This window comes from Dipodomys merriami, unplaced genomic scaffold, assembly GCF_024711535.1.
Source record: "Dipodomys merriami isolate MVZ:Mamm:240054 unplaced genomic scaffold, mDipMer1.0.p SCAF_11, whole genome shotgun sequence".
NCBI lineage: Eukaryota > Metazoa > Chordata > Mammalia > Rodentia > Heteromyidae > Dipodomys > Dipodomys merriami.
In genome coordinates this window covers 31,907,936-31,929,247 of record NW_027202382.1, presented here as the reverse complement: position 1 = coordinate 31,929,247, position 21,312 = coordinate 31,907,936, and the positions used below count along the sequence as shown (strand labels likewise).

The window sequence follows — 21,312 nt, the reverse complement described above, 5'->3', positions numbered from 1 at the left end:
GAGAGAGAGAGAGAGAGAGAGAGAGAGAGAGAGAGAGAGAGAGAGAGAGAGAGAGGACAGCTTAGTTTGGTTGGATTACCCAAAATTTAGACCTATAGATCAATGATAAATGCTTCCCCAGACAACTTAAGAAACTAGAAACCATTCTTCCTAGAGAAGAGAGAGCTTAGATGGGATTTATTCATGCTTCAAAATCTGAGGATTCTTTGGATTGAGAGAAGGCTTGTTCCATGTCTAACAAATGAATTCTCTAAAAACAAAAAGCTATCATTTCTAGCAGTTTTTTTTAATAAAAAAGGATTAGGTAATTTACAGTTACTCTTATCATTGAAGGTCATGTGTTAGAAAAAGAAAAGCTAGAAGTAATAACAAATCACTACCATAGTCATCATTATCATTATCATTATCCCCACCCCATCATTAAGAGTGGTGTTCATTGTAATCAGATAGACAGTGTGGTTACTGGCTCTTAAATTTTTCCCTATGACAAGCAAATTATTACTGCAAACACTGCAAAGTGTTAGCAAAGGCTTCTGACATCAATTCAGTAGTGCCTAGGGTATTTACTGCATTATGAACACTTGCTTGTGTAATCCTCACAACAATATAGAGAAATAGGAATTATTATCATCCCCTTTCCACAGATGAGAAACAGAACTTTAAAGTAACTTCCTAAAGACCTCTCTTTAGAAATGGATAGAGCTGTCTTAGCTCTATCCATTTGAGAAAAACCAGTCTCCACTTCTCAGGTGAGCAGTCAGTAGCAGAGAGATTGACGTTCTCGACTTCACCGGGCTGTGACAGGCAGGGTCCTGATTCACATGTAAGTCTAACTCTAGTGCCTTGCTGTTATCTTTTAATTCAATTCCCCAACCCCTATCTGCCATGTTAGAGAAAGGAGTAAAATATGAATTCAAAAATATGAATTTATCCTTGTGACTACATGTCCTCTGACCATGTCCTGTGCCCCAGGAACCAGACTCATTTTTGAGGATACAATTGAAAATGAGATACAAATGACCCCAGATGCCCTGGCACTAAGGCATAGCTGAGAGGGGAAATTTTATCCATTAGTCTAATAAAGTAGTGATAGAGGCTCTCCGGAAAGCAATTAACAATGGAGTTCAATATAGTTTGAGCAAAGGCACAAGAATGCTTCTGTTGGATTATATAGCAGTAGTGATACTCTATTGGTTGTTCGGATGAAGTGTTACTTAGCCAATACCTGGTAGATTAACTAAGAGTGAGCCACAGAAAAGGTTAAACACAGGAGGGGCTCTTGCAGGACAAGTCTTCATTCTAACAACCCTGGGAGAACTCTTAGATCATGTAAGAAGAGCTTAGGCAACGATTGCTTTGCAATTTGCAAACTCATGGAAGCTGTGTAGGAAGTAGCATACACGGAAGAGAGTGGACTGAGGATGTCAAGTAGGTATCTACTTGTGGATGCCACATAGCATATTGGTGGTTTCAGCTAATGGTCCCGAATTAATATTGGCAGGAAAAGGGAACTGGGAAGAAAGTGCTAAGGTCCAGTGAGCAGATGCAAACAAATGGAAAGTTTCAGAGAGAATTCCAGGGTGATAAAGTAGCCTGCTTACCATATAATAGTTTACTAGCAAAGACGATTCTCTAACATTCAGCATAAGGTTCTTCCTACTACTCAAATGCTCACACTGAGGCTGAACACAACTATGGTGGAAAATCTCTGGGAGAAATGTTCAGTAGCTAAACTATTACTCAAGGATGTGATTCTGCAGGGCTTGTTTCCTATCATTTTAATGCTCTATGAACATGTCTCAAGCATCATGATGGATAGAATAATGCTGCTTGTAATTCAGAGGAAAAAAAACAAATAAATGATCACTTCGCTTTGAGGAAGGAATTTACAAGCACGAAAGATGACACGCACAATTGAAAAATAATAGCAAAATTTAATTTGCAAGGCAATATTCTAAGGAATACCCATTTTTCCCAAAGATTTATCATGTGAAGGCTTTTGAAAGGAATTAGAAGGAAGCCTAAAGGACTTCTCGGAGGACAAAGCATGAGGACCTGGAGTATGAAGTAATTGCTAAGAATGGTGCCTCTTGGGAAAGAGCTTCTGTCCGTGAAGGAGTCATCAAAGGCCAAGGCATATAGACAGAAGGGAAGAGAGTAAAGCAGACCTCCAGACACACCAGCCTTCAAATCTCAGCCCCAACCACATCAAGCATCATTTCACCACCTCCTTGTTAACAGGAGGTATTATGTATTTTAAAATCAGGTGCCAGCTTTTGTAACAGGCACTTTGCATGTTTGATGTAGATTGATTTCTCGCAGCAGTCATTAGCTGGCATGAGAGAAATGATCAAAAGTATTACTTTCCACTCTACTTTGTAAAGATTAGCTTCTTTCCAAGGGAGGACCCACATAGGTACTGAGATGCTAAATACTGAAGGGACTGCATGGATGCCTGGGCTCTCATGTTGCCTTTGGGGTAGGAAAGTGATCACAAAGCAATGCACTGCTGGGCTAGGCAGCCCCCTAACTTCGCACTTCCAACTGGCTGATTGGAAGATTGTGTAACTCAAACCTTGATCTGGGAGTGTCCAGGATCACTTGGAATTTTATCCTCATCAGAAGTCAACATTCTGCCCAAAGCTTTCTGCTCATTGTTCTCAAGCCCCCAACTTTGGGTTGTTTTTCAATAGCCAGGTCCTGTGTCTGCCCTATCTGCTCATAGATGGGCACAGGGGACATAAAAGAAGCAAAGCAAACTGCTAATAACCACATCAACATTTGCGGTGTTACCCAAACCACTACTATAGCAGAGTAATGTATTCTATTCAACCTTTCTCATATTTGTCTTTGGTTAAACTTTTCTTTGCAACTATTTCTATCTCCAGACTGTGTCCCCTTTTGGGGGTGGGGGGGGGGTCACAAGATAAGTCAGTTTTCACTGTGAGAAGACAAGCTACTTTGGATGAATCTGAGTGGATGGGTTTTTCCAAGTCTCTCCTCCTGAGCCCCAGACAGGACTGGAAAATCTAAAGCAACTTTGTCCTCCACATTCCAGAAGGCCTGTGAGATTTTTCATCATCAAAAGCAGTTGTCATTTCTCACCACCCCCTCCTCCTCCTCCTCCTCCTTCCTTCCTTCCTTCCTTCCTTTCCTCTTCCAAGTACTCTCTGGTCCAGCCCTCGAGAGTAGCCAGCAGGCACTGCCACCAGCCATCCTGCCATATGCCACATTTTATGACAACTTCCTGGCCTTGGATATCTAAATCTCTTATCAACTAATTAATGTTCATGTGACAGTGATATCCTGCTTTGCTGTCCTCTTGTGCCCTCTCCAGATGACCACATGTAGCTAGAAAGTTCTGTGTTTCCATGTCTTCCCATGAAACTCTCTGAAAGAGCAGCCTGAGTTTCTGCTTCAAAATTTAAAATCTTCAACTAAACAAAGTGCTTAAAGATTAACTAATTCATGCCTAGCCTTTTATTATTTGGAGGAGATTGGAGAAACTGAGGTTTAGGCAAGATCTATCTCTCCTAGTGCTCATAATGATTTAGAACTTCTCTGGGGCCAAAAGTTAAGAGCGTCTGACTGCCAGATCATAGATCTTCTTGTTTCCAGTTCTGCACTAACAAATGCATGCAACTTCTTCTTATCTCATATTAGTATGTGGTAAAGACAGCCATGTGTTCCATCTTGCTTCCAGTAAAGAGGTAGAAGCCAGGTGCTATGGGGAAGATGCCAAATTCCCAACTAAGGAGAAGATTTTTAGACAAAAGCGCCAATGAGAGGCAACTTCTTCAAGTGGATGCATGTTGGATCCACTTATTTCTAAAGGATGCACCATTAGCGATGATTAGGGGTCGTGTACCATGTGTGAGTAGCAAACGTTATGCACACGGAGAAACATATAGATAGACAGAGACAGGACAGAGTGCCAAGAGACATTAGAGAAACGTGGAGAAACAAGGAGAGAGAAACAAAGATGGCAGACACTAAACACGATGGTGGGTGGGGGAAGCAGGGAAGACCAACATAGAAAGAATTCAAAATAGATAGAAAGCTTATAAAAGGACTACAGAAATCAGGAGCTAGATGAAGGAGTGAGGATGATGTGAATGATAAAAGGGTCCAAGAAGAGACCTGAAGTGATAGATTAAGGACATTGAGTTCAAAAAAGTCCAAGTATAGTTAATTTTCTGGGAGGAGCTAAGGACTTCTTTAAGAGACTGGAGAGTGCTGAGAGAGATGAAGAATGAGGTTCAAATGGACATGAATGGATATTAAGGCCTTTGGTAGAATGTCAAGTGCTATGAAAATGTGAAGAGCCAATGATCTCACATCTGAATTGCCCCTAAACCCAGGAAGGGATGTCAGGTTTTCTGAACTAATTCTTTTCAGTTCACAGTGTTGTTCTTAATGACCCATGCAGGATTGCTATTAGAATTTCCTTCATTTAGCTCTTAATTGGTGAAAGAATGAACAGATTGTTCAAGTGAGATAAACTCATAAGGTGTCTTGGTATTTGAAGCCTGCTTGTTTATTTATATTTTTACTCCCCCTCCCTCTTTTCTCCATCCTACTTTATTCCTATGTGGAAGAAAGGTCAACTGCAATGATAGATTCAGAGGATTTAGATAAACATCAGTCAAGATCTATTATTGAGTCCAGAGTCTTGAAAATAGCATCCAGGAGAGGTTGTTTATGAATGAGGATTGAAGCTTGGACCAAAATCCACCAGCTCCAGGCCTAGCCTTCAATGAGTGAGAGATCTTGAGATGGAACAGATAATCCATGCCCCTCTTATGTCTGATGCATAAAAACTATAAAGACAATAAAATTCACTGAAAAGAAAAGAAATAAAACCTGGGCACCGGTGGCTGATACCTCTACTTCTAGCTATTCAGGAGGCTGAGATCTAAGGATCACGGTTTGAAAACAGCTTGGGCAGGGAAGTCCATGAGACTCTTATCTCCAGTAAACTACATGGAAAAATCTGGAAATGATGCTGTGGCTCAAGTAGTAGAGCACTAGCCTTAGGCACAAAGAGGCTCAGGTACAGTGCCCAGGGCCTGAGTTCAGGCCCCAGGACCAGCAAAGACAAGCAAACAAAAAAGTGGAGCTGTTTCTCAAAATGGGAGAGTGCTAGCCTTGAACAACAGATCTCAGGGACACTGCATTCAAGCCCCATGACTGACAAAAGACTAAAAAGGAAAAGAAGTGAGGCTGAGTGAATTATAGTGATAGATTATGCAATTGTGGCAGGTATTTGATCATAGGCCTCAAAGGATGACCTCTCAAGGACATGAGATACTCATCAGAGACTTGCTAGAAAGACACTTTCCAGGGCTTGTCAGATATGCATATTATACAGCGGAAGAGGACAGTTTTGGGTGAGATGTGGGTTGTCAGAATTCTGCACCCACCACCCACGCTTGGCGTGACAGAAGGGCTCTCTTTAAGAATTCAAGGAAAGCTGGTCTCCTTACTGGCACCTCCTTGTTCCCCATCTGAGGAGACTGAGTCAGATCTGATTAAATGGTCCAGCAAAATCTGTGCAGGCCTCTGTGCTTTCTGAAGAGCTGGTGAAATGTACATGCTATTTCCAGACCTTGCTTTCACTTTCTTCTCCCCTTTTTCCTTATTCCTCCCCTCCCCTTTCACCATGTGTGTATTTTTATGTGTTGTCTTATACTCCATCATTTGTTTGCCCATTTGATCCTTCCAATGCTGAATATGAAATTGTCATTTATGACTTGGCTCTACATAAAGGAATGAATGTATGTCCATCTGCCTTCATTTGTGGCTTGGGAACAAACAACTTCATAAGGTGAGTGGCTTTTGAGGTGATCGTGTTGCTGTATTGATGATGTTCCAGGCCTCGCACAAACGGTCAGGTCATACTTTGGTCATTTAGGTTCTTGGAAATCTAAAGTGATAGAAGAATCATCTTAATGTGCTTCTTTCAAGCCCATTGTAGGAAATTGCAGAGATGAGATTTGAGTTTGTAACAGAGGCTTCTGTTTCTTCATGGACTTGCCAGCTTTCTGTGGTTCCTGGGACTTCTTTGTTATGAAACAGGTACCAATCCCATTTAATTGTCATAACCACCAGGAAGATGGTATAGTTATTAAAAGCATTCCTAATTTAGACATAGAAGGAAACCCAAGCTTCTAGGAGGAGCCAAGGCAATTTGGCTATACCATAGTTTTCAGAAATCAGAAAGCTGATTTTTTTTTCATTTCTGTTTTCTTTTTTTGTTTTTGAAACCTTTTCAGTGAGGTGTCATTGACATTTGCAAAATGACATTGACAATTCCAAAAACTGTAGATACTTGATAGATATAATTCAACTAGTTAGGAGATTAGCATGTATCATTTAAACACCATTATAACCAACAATATCCAATATCTGTCAAAATAGCCTTCCCTTTATTCATAGATCTTGGTGGCATATTTTAAGGAAACTTAAAATATTTAAGTATTCTGGGCTGCTGTATTGATGTTTGTAGACACTATGTTGTATAGTAGACTTCTAGAATCTATCTTGTATAATTAAATCTCTAAACACTTTATGTAGCATCTCCCTGTTTCTTTGATCTACCTAGCTCCTCTCCTCTTCAACAAAGAGGTTGAAGCTAAACTGTTTCTGTTATATCCTGCTGTAACACCTTTGTCCCTTTCCCCTTCCAATTGCCTGTTATGTAAGAACATTGGTACAAATCTCAGACAAATGTCTATGCTTTTTTATTTAATTCCCCTCACCTCTGACCAGGGCTTTCTACTTACCTGATCATAAGAATAGCCTGGACTGCACCAAAAACCTACCATTTTCTCCCAGCTAAGAAGCTTGAAAAAGAGAATGTCCATGTTTCTAGATAGGTTACATAATCCAAAATTTGGGGGATTATCTGATTGGCGTTAGGCTCTATAGTCCAAATCTTAGCTTTCTGTTTTCAGCTATATGATCATAGGCACTGTATTTAAGTAAGCCTTAGTTTCTCCATCTGTAAATTAAGAATAATTATAATAACAATACCAGCTTCCTGGGATTGTGATCATCAAATAATATTGTAGTTATCCTATATTTGTTCTCAGCAGACCAAAGGAGACACTACAAAAGGTTGGCAAAGGTTCCACAAAGGGGGAATCTTAGGGAAAAGTCACCTTCAGGCACATGATGCTGTAGGAGTTCCATTTTACTTCTGAGTGATAGATAAAGAGGAAAACTAACAGGGTCTAAATCCCATGTCTGCATTTTCTTCGATCAAATCTCTTAATTACTATGAACCCTAAGATCTTCAATTCTAAGGTGGGATTTTATTTCAAAATATCCTTGCAGGGTTGTGACAAGGATTTAACAATCTAATATGCAAAGACTCTAGCACACCGCAGGCTGTCAGTAAATACCACTTCCTCTACCTTCCACTGCATCTTCAACCCCCTCCCCAGTCCTACACCAGTCCAGAATCATCCAGTTAGTGGATGTTTGTTTGTTTGTTTGTATGTATGTATTATCTCAAGATCCATCTCTGATCTGGAGCTAGGGTCATTCTTTCAACTTCCTGCAAGCACTACATTAATACAATGTAGGCAGGAGGTGCCAGTGTAGGGTCAGAAGCACAATCTTCAACTTGGTATTTGTGGAAATCAACTCAGCTAGCAGTGAAGAAAGGGTAGAGGCTAAGTGTCTCCACCTCCTTTGTTTCTTTCTCAATTGTCTGAAGTGAAATAGCTCTCTCATTTAAGTATGTGGGACTTAGATGATCAAATTTACTGAATAATGGACTAGGGCCTGGATTCAGAAGTTCCCATGGTATATTACCCACTCTCCTCTATCAGAACATTAAAAATATTTAATGACTAGGAAACCCATCTGAACAGAATGAAGTTGGGCCAGTAAGCCTGGCTGGGCCATACATCATAATCGCTCTGACATGTTCTGTCAGTCTTGCTCTGCATCTGTCTTTCTCACTGTCTATCTTTCCCGATCTCCTTCCCCTGTTATTACCTCATCATAGGCTCTGGTTTATTTTCTGATGCTGTTAAACATGATTGATATTGTGAAACTATTTTTTTCTATTCTTTTCAACATCTGTCTATGAAGGATATAGAAAGATATTTCGCTCATGACCACATGAATAAAACAACTTGATTAGCCTACATTTTTTTCTTTTTTGTGGTGCTCAATATTGAATGGTTTATAAATGCTAGGATAGTACTTATCACTGAGCTACATCTCCATCCCAAAAAATCTCCCTAATCCCCACTGAGAAAACAAATCAGAGAGGTTAGGCATGACATCTAACATCACATAGCCTGTTAATAATGAGCCAGGATTCAAGGCGCAACCTCTAAACCACTTTGTATGCCCCAGGTAAGAGTGAGCATATTCATGTAGAATGATCTCAAAGCATATTCTTGTTTAATATCCAGAAATCATATATCATTATCATAATGATACATGAAAACTCTATTGAAAGGTAAGAATTTCCCATGCATTTCTTTAATCAGAACTCAATACACATGAACTGTACCACTGCTTGTCAAGCTCTCATGCACAAATAGAGGGATTGCTACTCCTCTGTTTCCTATCTAAAATAGGAATCACATCTCAAGGCTAGAGCCACGGAGTCCCAAAGGAACCTCCTTCCCATAATCCTCTCCAGAGTGACCAAGTGCACAGAACACATTTCAGCTTTTAACATTGAGCATAGACAGTCTTGTCCTGCAATTGGACAGAGCCCAGAGCATGCTGCAGTGTAATGGAAGTTAGTTGGTGTATGTCTGCCAGGCTCACTGATGAACATGTGGATGCTCTGAGATCAATGGGTACTTACGTGAGACAGGCAAGGTGTCAGGACTCGGATCTGCACCTCCTCTCTATACCCATATTGCCATCAATGGATGCAGTAGAAAGCTATTTAACCTAGACAGCCAGACCAGTCTGCCTCATTAGGTCAAAGTCAGAAGAGACATATTGAAATCCACTTGGAACAGTCACTGGTCAGAGTCAAACATCATTTTTCTTAAACAGTGAGCCCCAAATCTTATGTCATCAACACTTATATAACTGGGGGAAGAAAATAAGTATTCAATTTTTTTAAAGAAAGATGCCCTCTTTAGAACTCTTTAGAATTTACAGATTATTATCTTCAAATAATTATGTAGGGGAATTTAATTTAATGTGTCCATCCATGTATACAAAGCATCTTTGTCAGTCACTCCTTCTCTTCCATCATTCTCCCAACTCTCCCATCTCTCCTTTCACTGGTTCACCGAATTTCCTAGTTACATTTTCACTCATGTACATTTAGTATTAGGATCATTCCTCTCTCCATGTGTCCATCCTCTTTTCATTAGCCTCTATTCACCACCCCGAGTTAAGACATGCTTCAGATTCCTGATCATTCACTCTGTTAAAGTGTCTATTACCGGCCTCTCTTACTCTTTTCCCATTTATACTGGAGAAAAGAAAGAAAAATATCTGATTTAATATTAATTGTTATTTTTATATACGAAATGGGTTCACTACATGAGGGAAAAACATATTATGTGTCGCATATTTCAAATGTAATCCAGGCTAACCTAAAAACAATGCATCTTAGTCTGTAAAGATACCAAATCAACTAAAGCAAGCAGGCCCATTCACATCCATCTTTTCACAGTACCCTCCCCTCTTTCAGTTTGAAGTGTTCTGGCTTCAGAATCCCTGACTGTGTACTTTTCCTAGAAGAGGGAAGCTTGTGTGAATCATTGAGACATTTGAAGCAGAGACAATTTTTAAAGAAGCACAGTTTCATTATACCCAAATGCAGGCAGTAACTCAGGCGGTCTAAGCACTCAGAAGGAAGAGTCTGTAGGGAACCTATGGAACAGATAAGGATAGATTGTAATTAGCACAGTAATTGTAATTAGCAGAGCAATTGTAATTAGCACAGTGATTGTTTGTTCATAATGGGTGCTTCCAAAGTGACTCCAGGCAGTTTGTTCTCTTAAGTATCTTCTGCCATTCCCCCCATGATCTTGTTTACACTGCTAATGCACTAATGTGCTTAGCAATCTCTGTTATAAATAAACACTCCGAAGGTACCAGCCAGCCCACCCCCTGGCCAAACATTCTGCATCTTTAATTAATGGAGTCCACTGTGCTGAAATTCTACTCCAATTTGCCTTATGCCAAGGCAACTTCAGTACCTTACTCTCTGAAGACATCCCACCTTGGAAGTCATTTGTTATTGTAATTGAAGGGATGACAGAGTTACATACTTGAGGTCAGAGGTTGAAGCTGTGGCTTGATCACTTATGCTCAGGTTTTGTTGAATATCTGTTATGTGCTGGTCTGTATCAAGCATTAGGGATGACACAATAACGAAAACAGCCAGACTGCTCACAGAGCAAGCTCATTTTACACTGTGCTGTGAGCTGGATGGAAAGACTATAAGTCCTAAGGAACTCACAAGAGGCACCTAGCCCAGTCTTGATTTGGGGGAGCCAAGGGGAAGATGTCTGGGAGGAGATGTTGACTGAGACCTGGAGGATAAAGTAACTTTTAGCACTTCCAGGCAAGTGACAGTACAGAGGGTCTGCTGGCAAAAGCATCAAAGAGAGTGAAAAAGAAGAGAATGATATAGCTTAATAGTAGAGTACGAACTTAATATGCATAAGACTTTGGGTTTAATCTCCATTACAAGGAGGAGAAAATGAAAGAATGAGCTTCTAGATTAAACTATTACAGAAAGTTTAGCCCTTCTGTTAAGAAGAGTTATTTAAGCATCAGCCTAAGAAGTCTAGTACTAGGTATAAGAATATCCAAGCTGGGCATTGGTGACTCAAGCCTGTAATCCTAGCTATTCAGGAGTCTGAGGTTTGAGCATTGCAGTTCCAAGCCAGTCCAGGCAGAAAAATCCATGAGACTCTTACTTCCAATTAACCACCAAAAAGTTGGAAGTTGGAGCTGAGGCTCAAGTGGTAGAGTGCCAGCCTTGAGGAAAACAAGCAAACAAAATAAAAAACACCAGGGACAGCACCCAGGCACTGTGTTCAAGCCCAATACTAGGAGGAAAACAGTCTTGTAAGAATTTCAATGTTCTAATAACCTTGAGTTTCATACTAACATACATTAAATTAGAGACCCTAACGGTATCCACATTTTAGGAGAATTATGGAAAGGAAGTGGAGATGATGGGGTAAAGTGAGGTTATAGTGCTTTGTAAAGACAGGTATAAATGTGATCAACATTTTCCTAACATGAACCCAAGGACTGAGGAGGTAGAACTCACTCAGAAATTCTGTCTCGTCGTGCACATTCTGTCTCATTTGAGATTTTGTGAGATGCAAATTTCCCAGCCTTCCTTTCTTTGTATTCTTCCAGAGAAATGAAAAAGTCTATTCTAAGCTCACATTAATAAGCCTACGCATGTATAGCAAGAAAATTAATTTTTAGGGAAATATTTCCATTTCAGGGTGATGCTCTGAATAGAAATGTATTTAGAAGCAATTCCAATGAAAGATATGATCATGGTTTATTGGATGTAAATTAATACAGAAAACTCCAAGGGCAGTGGCTGGGTTTTATGTAACATCACTACTGAATAATTACTATTAATGATAATCTAGTGAAATACCTCAAAGGTGGCTTTAAGGGTCCTAAATGAGCATTTATTTTTTATGTCACATAGATTCTCAGCATAGTCTACATGGGCAGCTAATTTGCAAGCACAAGCCAGGAGCCAAGGCTTCAGGCTTTTGAGTTTCCCAGGGCTGCTTAATTCTGTGCATACCTTGTGACTCTGAGTCAGCCCCCACCACTCCATTCTCTTAGGAGGTCACTGTGACCTTGAAGGACCTCTACAGCTTCTTTTAGAAGCTTTCTAGAGTAGGAGGAAGAAAACCTAATGACAATGAGAGAATGGGTCTTTCTTGCCATTCAGAGAACCAGTAACTCCATTCCTTAGCTTTTTCTTAGTAGTTTCTTTGGATTTAGACATTAGGACCAATACAAGTCCAGATATCCCTCAGGCACTTTACATCTCTGTTTGCAAAGGAGGAGAGGCAGAACTTTAAAGTTGCAATTAAATTCTCCTTCAGATTTGTAACCTTGCCAATAAATATTTATTGAAGTTTACTGTACCAGCATCTGGGAATTCAAGCCCAATAAGACTCAAGGGTTTGATGCTGGAAGAGTTGGAGGCATGGTTTGGTTGGTAGAGTGCTAGCCAATGAGCAAAAAAGGTTTTGACACTGGAGTAAAGGGGAATAGACTATCTATCATCTAAGTCTGTGTTTGTTTGCTTATTTTTATTATTACCTTGGCCCTCATAGAAAACTGCTGAATTTTCTCCCAATGAGAGAAATTAAGTACTTAGGAATCCACTCTGGTTGGACACCAGCCATTAGAATGTCTAAGACAGGGGCTGGGAAAGTGGCTCAGTGGTAGAGTGCTTGCCTTGTAAGCCTGAGGCCCTGGGTTCCTCAGCACCACATAAGCAAAAAGAAAAAAGCTGGAAGTGGCACTGTCGCTCACGTGGTAGACCACTAGCCTTGAGCTGAAGAGCTGAGTAACAGCACCCAGTCCCAGAGTTCAGGCCCCATGACTGGACCCCACCCCCCCCCCAAAAAAACAGAATGTCAAAGATGTCTTGTTCCAGCAAGGAACAGTTTCTGTCACCACCAAGAAAGTCTGATACAAGTCCATCTAATGCCTTTCCATGGGTGGGGTGCCTCATCAGTGGGCAGAGGTAAGTATCACAGCTTTGATTGCCTGGGGCTTTCTGACTCAAATGGTCTCTACAACATAATGCATACATTTTCTCTACCCTACCCCCCCTACACACAATTTTATTTTTAATATATAAACATGTACATTTATTTTTAATTCAAAAATAATAATTGTGTATATTTATAGGGCACCATAGAATATGCCACAGATACACATATAATTATGTATAAATATGTAATATAATAAATAGTTATATAAGAAAATAAATACACAATACAGTATGCCTATTATGACTATATATTGGAAGGGTTACATGTATGGGGTGCTTTTTCTGAGAAACACTGACTTCTGACTTGGGCCCACAAATTAACTGGAAGCAGTAATAGGACTAGCCATCCCTGCCTCCATATTTTATCACTTTACAGCTGTTTTGGAATCCAAGAAGGGCTAGACAGCCTGCCAGTAATCAATGACCTGCTGCCAGACTTCACTTAATCAGTCCCAAGACTGAGCAATCAGGTCACCTCTGACTGATCCTGTTACTTGTTATTCCATATGTTTGTGCATATATATATATATATATATATATATATATATATATGTATATATATGTATATATATGTGTGTGTGTGTCTCTGCATATGTGTGTGCATTAAAGCTGCTCTGGATCTTGAACTAAGAGGCTTGTACTGTCTCAGCTGTCTTCCTTGGCTGGTACCCTACCACTTGAACCATGCCACCAACTCAGCTTTGTGCTGCTTATTTTGGAAATGAGTCTAGTGAACTTTTACACCCCAGACTGACCACAAACTTCAATCCTCTAAATCTCTGCCTCTTGACTAGCTTAGCATAACAGGAGTAAGGCACTCGCATGAAGCTCTTAGTACTATTAGTAGTTGTGACAACTTTCTCAACGCTGCCTCCAATTCTTCCTACTTAACATAAAGCTCATATCTGAACTCCAGATGACAGATGAAGATGCACTGAACTACTTTCTTCCTGTGGCTGCCACATAATAAGTCTCCTTTCTCTGCCCTTCACCATATGTCTTTATTTGGACAAGTAGACAGATTTGACATGTGAAACTCTTAGACCTAAATATTTCAGTTAAGTATGTGTATGCATGTATACATACATATATGTGTGTACATATACATACAAATATACCCATATGTATATAACATACACACATATGTATGTATGGAATGACTAAACCAACTAAGTATACTTCTGTGATCTTATGTCATATCCTTATCATGTTATTTACATTGAAAACATTTTAAATATCCCTTTTAAAGATTTTTTTTTGTATGTATGTGCAGTTCCTGGGCCTTGAACTCAGAGCTTACTGTCTTAAGCTTTGTTGCTTTAGTTTAGCGCTCTACCACTTGAGCCACATGTCTAGTTCTAGCTTTTAGCTGGTTAATTGGAAATCAGAGTTTTAACAGCCTTTCCTGTCTGAGCTGGCTTTGAGCCATGATCCATAGTTCTCCGCCTCCTACATAGCTAGGATTACAGACTTGAGCTACCAACACCCAGCTTAAAGCAATTTTTAAAACACATGATACATCACTATTAACTGCAGTTACTTGCTACGCCACATCTCCCCTGTCTGAAACTTTGAGCAATACCTTCCCTTCTCTTTCTCTGCATCCCTGCCATTTTTCTCTCTTTTAGGGGTTTGACTCTTTAGATCCTACATATGAGATCATGCAGTACTTATCTTTTTGTGTCTGACTTATTTCATTTAATATCGAACCCTCCACATTCAGATAGGATTCTTATTATTTTTATTTATTTACTTATTTACTTATTTATTTATTGCCAGCCCTGGGGCTAGAACTCTGGGCTTGGATGCTGTCCCTGAGATTTTTTTTGCTCAAGGCTAGTGCTCTACCACTTGAGCCACAATGCCAGTTCTGGCTTTTCTGGGGATGATTAATTGGAGATAAGAATCTCATGGATTTTCCCACCCAAGCTAGTCTCTAACCAAGATCCTCAGATCTCAGCCTCCTGAGTAGCTACTATTATAGGCGTGAACCACCAACACTTAGCCAGGATTATTTTTTAATTAATGTTTATTTTATTAACTTTAAATAGTTGTACAAAAGGGTTTCAACTCAACATGTCAGTTTGTGAGTACAATGCATCTTGATCATTGTTACCCCTCTATCATTCTCCACATCTCTCTCAGCCTACCCATCCCTTAGCTGGTTCCATTTTAACATTTGCATATTGAATATTATGACTCTATTCACCCATTCATTTCCTTTGTTTCTATTCTCCTGTCTGACAAAACATTTGCAGCTTCCTGGCATTCATAAAATAATATTATTTATATTTTAAAGTCTTAAGAGTTCTAGATAGATAAATTATAAAGGTAGTACATTAGTATCTTACATTTGTTACAATTAGTGAACTAATACTGATTCATTATTGCTAACTGCACTCCATACTTTAGTCACATTTTCTTTGTCTTTACCTACTATCCTTTTTCTTTTCTTTTCTGATCCAGTACTCAATTGTGTAATCAAACATTGCAGTGGATAGTGTTGAACAGACAGAAGATTTTATTCAAGGCTAGAGAAAGGTCTGAGCTCACTTCTATTGGAACCAAGGGCAGGAGGGATTTTAGTGCTGAGAACAAGTGGAAAAGCACTGGAAGACAGGACAGGGAGGTTGAACAGGGAGACATGTCCAACACACACACAGTTATTCACATCTTTGCAAATGTATTTCTCCGCTGTTAGGACACCTGCTTCTGCTAATTGGCACCCATGGAGGTTAGATTCCCTTCCACCCACTGAGCTTGGGAGACAGGGACACTGTCTTCCTGGATGATTACCTTTCAAAAGGATGTCTCCCCTGTCCTTGAGAGAGACCATTTCCTGGGTTATAAAACTAGCAAGAAGCTTTTTAAAAGATTTATACCTTAAAGGGACAGAGAAGGAATTTACATCCCAAGTTTCTAAAGTTAATGCTCTAAGAAAAGGGAAGCCTGGTGTATAGAGACTGGGAGAAGCTGGTATGGGGTTCAGTCATGTTAAGGAGAATGTTAGGTCCAGGTGGTCATTACTTCACATCTGCCAGTCTGTCTCCATAGGCTTTTCTTCTCTGTGATGACTTTACTTTCAAGTGTTTTCTTTATTGATTTTAAGTAAGCTTTGAATTCACAAAGTTCAAGAGGACAATATAAAAGATACCCAGTGAGGAGGAACTCTTGTTTCTCTGCTTCTGTGCATTCTTTGTGCCCAACTCCTAACTTACTTAGATCTATTTCTTGCATTTCTGCATGTAAATACAAGCAAATGAGATTAAGTGTTTCTCCACTTTTATGAAAGTTGCATAAAATACATTGTTGCTCACATCTTCCACCCAAACTGTGATAGCTCTTAAAGATCTTTCCACAGACAATGAGCTTAACAGTAACAAAACATGCTGAAGGTTTGGCTCCAGGGGTAGAGCACCAACCTAGCATGCTGCGGTCAATAAGTTCCAACTCCCAGTACTATACAAATAAAAAAAGAATCAGTAAGGACAAACATCATTCAGATACAGGAATCCCATTGGTGAATCTACAATATGCCACTATGGAATAGCAGGGACTCCAGTGAAACAGAGACAGAAATATTGGAACTCTTAGACTTCAGAGAGTTGGTTTCACCTCTTTCAGCCTCAATCATGGATAGAAAATAAGGATAAGGAAGGCACGGGTGGCTCATACTTGTAATCCTAACTGCTTAGGAGACTGAGATCTGAGGGTCACAGTTTGAAACCAACCAGGGCAGGAAAGTCCATGTGACATTTATTTCCAATTAACCACCTAAAACACAGAAGTGGAGCTGTAGCTTAAAGTGATAGAGCTCTAGACTTGAGCAAAAACAAAAAAAACTCAGGGACAATACCCAAGCGTCCAGTTCAAGCCCTATGACCAACAACAACAAAAGTTACATATCACTGTGAGTCACAGAAATACAATATTTTGGATTTTACCTTGAGTGAGAAGAGAAAGAAACCAATGAATTGTGTGAGCCAAAGAAGGTTGTGATCTGACAATGAGTGGCTGCTTTCAGCTTGGTGTGAAGAATAGACCTTATGGGGCTGAGTCAAAGCAGAAGAAGCCATTCTCAGGTTCCTGCCATGGTCCAAGTGAAAGACTAGTGTACAGGCAAGCCCGTAGGAGTTGACGTGGTCAGAAGAAGACTCTGGCTGGCTTCTGTGGGTGGGGCAATCAGATTTCTTATGTACTCAATTTACAAGTATGCACCACCAAATCTGGCTACTTATGACATTGAGATGCTGAGAGATTAACCAATGAAAAACTGGAAGTGAAGGTTTAGCTCACATGGTGGAGTCCAGACTTGAGCAAAAATGCTAAGAAACAGTACCCAAGCTCTGAGTTCAAGCCCCAATACCTACCTACACCCCACATGAGTCCAAATGAAGGAAGAGGGGAAGGAAGGAATAAAAGAGAGAAGGAATTAAGGAGGAAAGGAAAAAGAAGGAAGGAAGGAAGGAAAGAGAAGGAAGGAAGGAAGGAAGGAAGGAAGGAAGGAAGGAAGGAAGGAAGGAAGGAAGGAAGGAAGGAAGGAAGGAAGGAAGGAAAGGGAGGGAAGGAGGGAGGGGAGGGAGGGAAGAACTTTTATGAGTTTGTTTGTAGGCGCTATTACAAGACAAAGAGCCATTTCATTTATTTGTTCATTCATGTATGCAGTCTACATCCAACAATGAACTAAATTTTAACTTCCGTGCAATATGATGGAGACACACTAGGAGAAGTTGCCATTGCAAGATACATCCATATTTGTAGGGGGTGACCATATATCCCAGTAACTAGTAGAATTATAAATTAGGATTATTTTCTTAAAGTCCTTACCAGTGTAAGTAACATTCCCAGACAAAACCAGCATGGATGAGATGACAATTTGTATGGTTACTCTACTTGTTGAACTTAGAAACCAACAAGAGCATGATGCTTATTTGGTGAAATTCAATACAGCTCCCCATGCAGTATGATATATGGAAATCTGAGTGGTATGGGAACAAATCTGCATAGGATTTAAGAATCTAAGGAGGCATTCATTAAGTATCAGTATCTAAGCTGATTGGTTAAGGGCAGGTCATGGGGTATTAGTGGCAGGAGGTTATTAATGAGTTAATAAGAAGTAGTAAACGTATCCTATTTCTCCATATAGTAATTTGCTTGTATGGGCTATTGTGGATACTCCAAATAACAAAAACTAAAGAGAACTCCAGTCAGTGTTTGGGAAGGAGCAAGTATGTCTTTCCTGGTCTTTGTTCTCTCAGTAGATCGCTCAAGAGGAAAAGCACCTCTTACTGATTTAAGCATTCCACGTGGGTGGCAATCCCCAGGGAAATGGAAGGATGACGGGGGCTTCGTGAAACTTGCACTCTTGGGTTGGTCCCAAGGGACCTGTCATACTGGTGCCAAAACAAAAGGCAGAGAAAATACCTTTATCTCTATATCTTCCCCCCCCCCACATAGACACATACCCCAAATTAGCTGCTCTTGAAAAGACAGAGGGGAAGCTTTTGTCCCAACAAAGTTACATTAATATTGTCAAGTTGGTGTACTGGGTCGCTGAACTGGTACTTGGAGACTGTCATAATATTGATGGGAAGTTTGGCAAGTTAATTTTAAATCTGTCACTTTGATCTTCTATGTCTCTTGCTCCTTAATAAAACTCCACAGTGATTGTGGGCTTTGCTGACAGCTGGGGAGTGATCTCTGCATCTGAAACTGGCATTAAATGGCTCTGGTTCTTCTCTCCCTTCCTCTTCCTTTTCTCCCCTCCTCATATTCTAGCTTATAGTTGACAAATCCCTTCTCTTATGAAAGAGAACCATTGTTGGGGAAAGCATGGGGCTCTGGGAAGGGTGTAAATTTGGGGTCAAACCAACTAGGGCCTGGATGCTGCTACTTCTACTAACTAGCTGTGCCACCAAGTTAAAGAGACTTGAAATTTCTGATCTTCTGTTCGCTCTGGTCATTGTGATACAAATAAAACATGTCAGAGCAGCTAGGATTCACCACCTGCTGGGTCCCTTTCTATTTTTTTTTCCTCCCCTTTCAAAAACATATGGGATAGGAACTGCAGGTGTCTGGCCCTGGACTCAAATGATGAGTGAACCGAAAGCCATCACTCCTGAGAGACTTTTCATAGATTCAGTGCTCAGACTGCATCAAGAAACCCACAGAGAAATCAAATGGACTATTATTGTAAAAAAAAAAAAAAAAAGTCCAACAATGTTGAGAGCTCCAATGAGTGTTAAATGAGCTTCTCGCACAACAAACTAATAATAGTTCCAATAAAACTCACCCTACTGTAGCTTAAAAAATCTTCCTTTTCTCCACACCTGTAAGATTGTTATCTCTGCTGGGGCTCCAGGACCGAGGCAAATTGCCAGGAAAATTGCACAAATATCTGAAAGATGGTAGGCATGGGACATTTGTCCCCCTGGGTCTAAGTTTGCCATCACCCATTTTGTGTCAACCCTTAAGACACTCCTACATGCCTACACAGGGCATCGACTTTAGTGCTGCCCTCTGCTTGTGGCTGAATTCACTTTTTCATGTGTTTGAATCTATGCTCTCCTTATCAGTGTTGACTTGGGTTTATTATTGTGGTTATCATAAGCACTCTCTGTATCACCAGGCTTCCATACAGCAGTTAGTTCCATAAGCTGTCTGTTAGGAAGTTGACTTACCCCCCCCCTTCCTTCTGCAAAATACAATTCCAAATAATGTGTGTGAATCCATTTTAGACCCATTGATATTTATACTACAAGTATTAATGTATCAACTGCCTTCTGACAGGCTATATACTAAGTCCTTGTTTTTATAGAAGTAAATAAAATGGCTCACAATCTAGTGAAGGCAATAGAAATGAAGACAATTAAGGAGAAAAATGGTAGAAACCTACAATGATGAATCTGCTGTAACTCATTCCTAAGCCCTTCAGGCACATCCTTTTCTTCTTTCCTATGAAAAGGACAAACTGCTTGAGAGAAATGTGTTGCTGAGCTGGTGCCAGTATCTCATGCTTGCTGGTGCCAGTATCTCATGCTTGTAATCGCAGCTACTCAGGAGGCTGAGATCTGAGGATTGAAGTTCAAAGTCAGGCTGAACAGGAAAGCCCAGGAGACTCTGATCTCCAATTAACTTTGAAAAAAAAGAAAAGAGAAAGAAATGTGTTGTCTCCGTTTCCTCACTGTCCTGTTATTCCTCACATCTTTCTAATTGGATTTCTCTTGTGTCACCACCCAGAAATGTTAGTCTAAAGTCCCTGCTGTTATGAACAGGGAATAGAATAGAGTGACTAAGAATATGGAAATCAGAATGAGAATGCCTGACCTTAAATCTCAACTAAATCTATTCATTAATTATAATGGTTTTCTTTATCTAGTTAAAAAGATGGAGGCATTTCAAGTAGACAATGAATCCACAGTACTGGTCACATAGTAGGCATGCAGTATGATTTCATTTTTGGATGGTCGTGGGCCTGAACTCTGGGCCTGGGCGCTGTCCCTCAGCTCTTCAGCTCAAGGCTAGCACTCTACCACTTGAGCCACAGCACCACTGTTGGCTTTTTCTGCTTATGTGGTGCTGAGGAATCGAACCCAGGGCCTCATGCATGCAAGGCAAGCACTCTACCACTGAGCCACCTTCCCAGCTCCCAATAATCAGACTTCTTTTCTTTCCAGGCCCCTACTCCCTCTCCTCTCTACCCACACCCCATCCATGTGCTTCTTTGTCTTTTTGACTGGCTCGTGAATTTGACTGGTTCATTGTCCAAGACAGATCCTATAAAATATCTCTTCCCTCCGATGCCTCAGGATCTTCTTCTGCTTACTAGATGTCTGTATTTCTTGCTTGGGACCTCAAAGGCCATTCTGATACTCTCATCCAGCCCACAATTTGGGATGATGTGAAATTCTCTGAATTTGAACACTGGAGCGGTACCGTGTCTCCACACCTGGCTCTGTTCTTCAACCAAAATCAGCAACACTAATGCACATGGCACCGCTTAAGTGAAAGGCAATTTGAGTTATTTTGGAAAGTTGGGCATCACCCATAATGCTACTCCATAATTTGCCAGAGCTCAGATTCATAACCTTTATTAACTCAACTCCATCCTCTAATTTTGTAATTTAGTCAGGAAAAGCTATCAAATGGTCCAGGATGATTTGTTCTGCACGAAACTCCAGTGTTCCTTATCGTTTACTTTTCCATTATCTGCCAGATGCTTACAGATTTTTCTCTGGATACATTCATCCAATTATTTTATGAGATATTGACATCAGGCTTACTGGACAGTGATTTTCAGGATTACTGCTCATTAACCTCTTTGGAAGATAAGTGCTACATGTTTTCTCCCACAATGACCCATTCACTTCTATCAGGTCATTGTCCCAGTGTTTGGACTTTCTCCCACGCTTGCTCTGCGTCTTCAGACTTGAATAACCAAGGCCTTTTACAGACAGAGTTACAGAAACTTAAAGGTGAGAGGAAGAATGTTGTAAGCAATAAGCTCATGTTGAAAGCCCAGACATGCCTGGATCGCAGTCATGGTC

At 40.3% G+C, this 21,312-nt stretch overlaps 1 protein-coding gene across 3 annotated transcripts in view; it reads left to right on the top strand.

The window, feature by feature from the left end:
* The window catches only part of Astn2 (astrotactin 2), an 886,217-nt gene that overhangs the window by 563,522 nt on the left and 301,383 nt on the right, over positions 1 to 21,312 (top strand). The gene's annotated exons all lie outside the window — the stretch shown is intronic.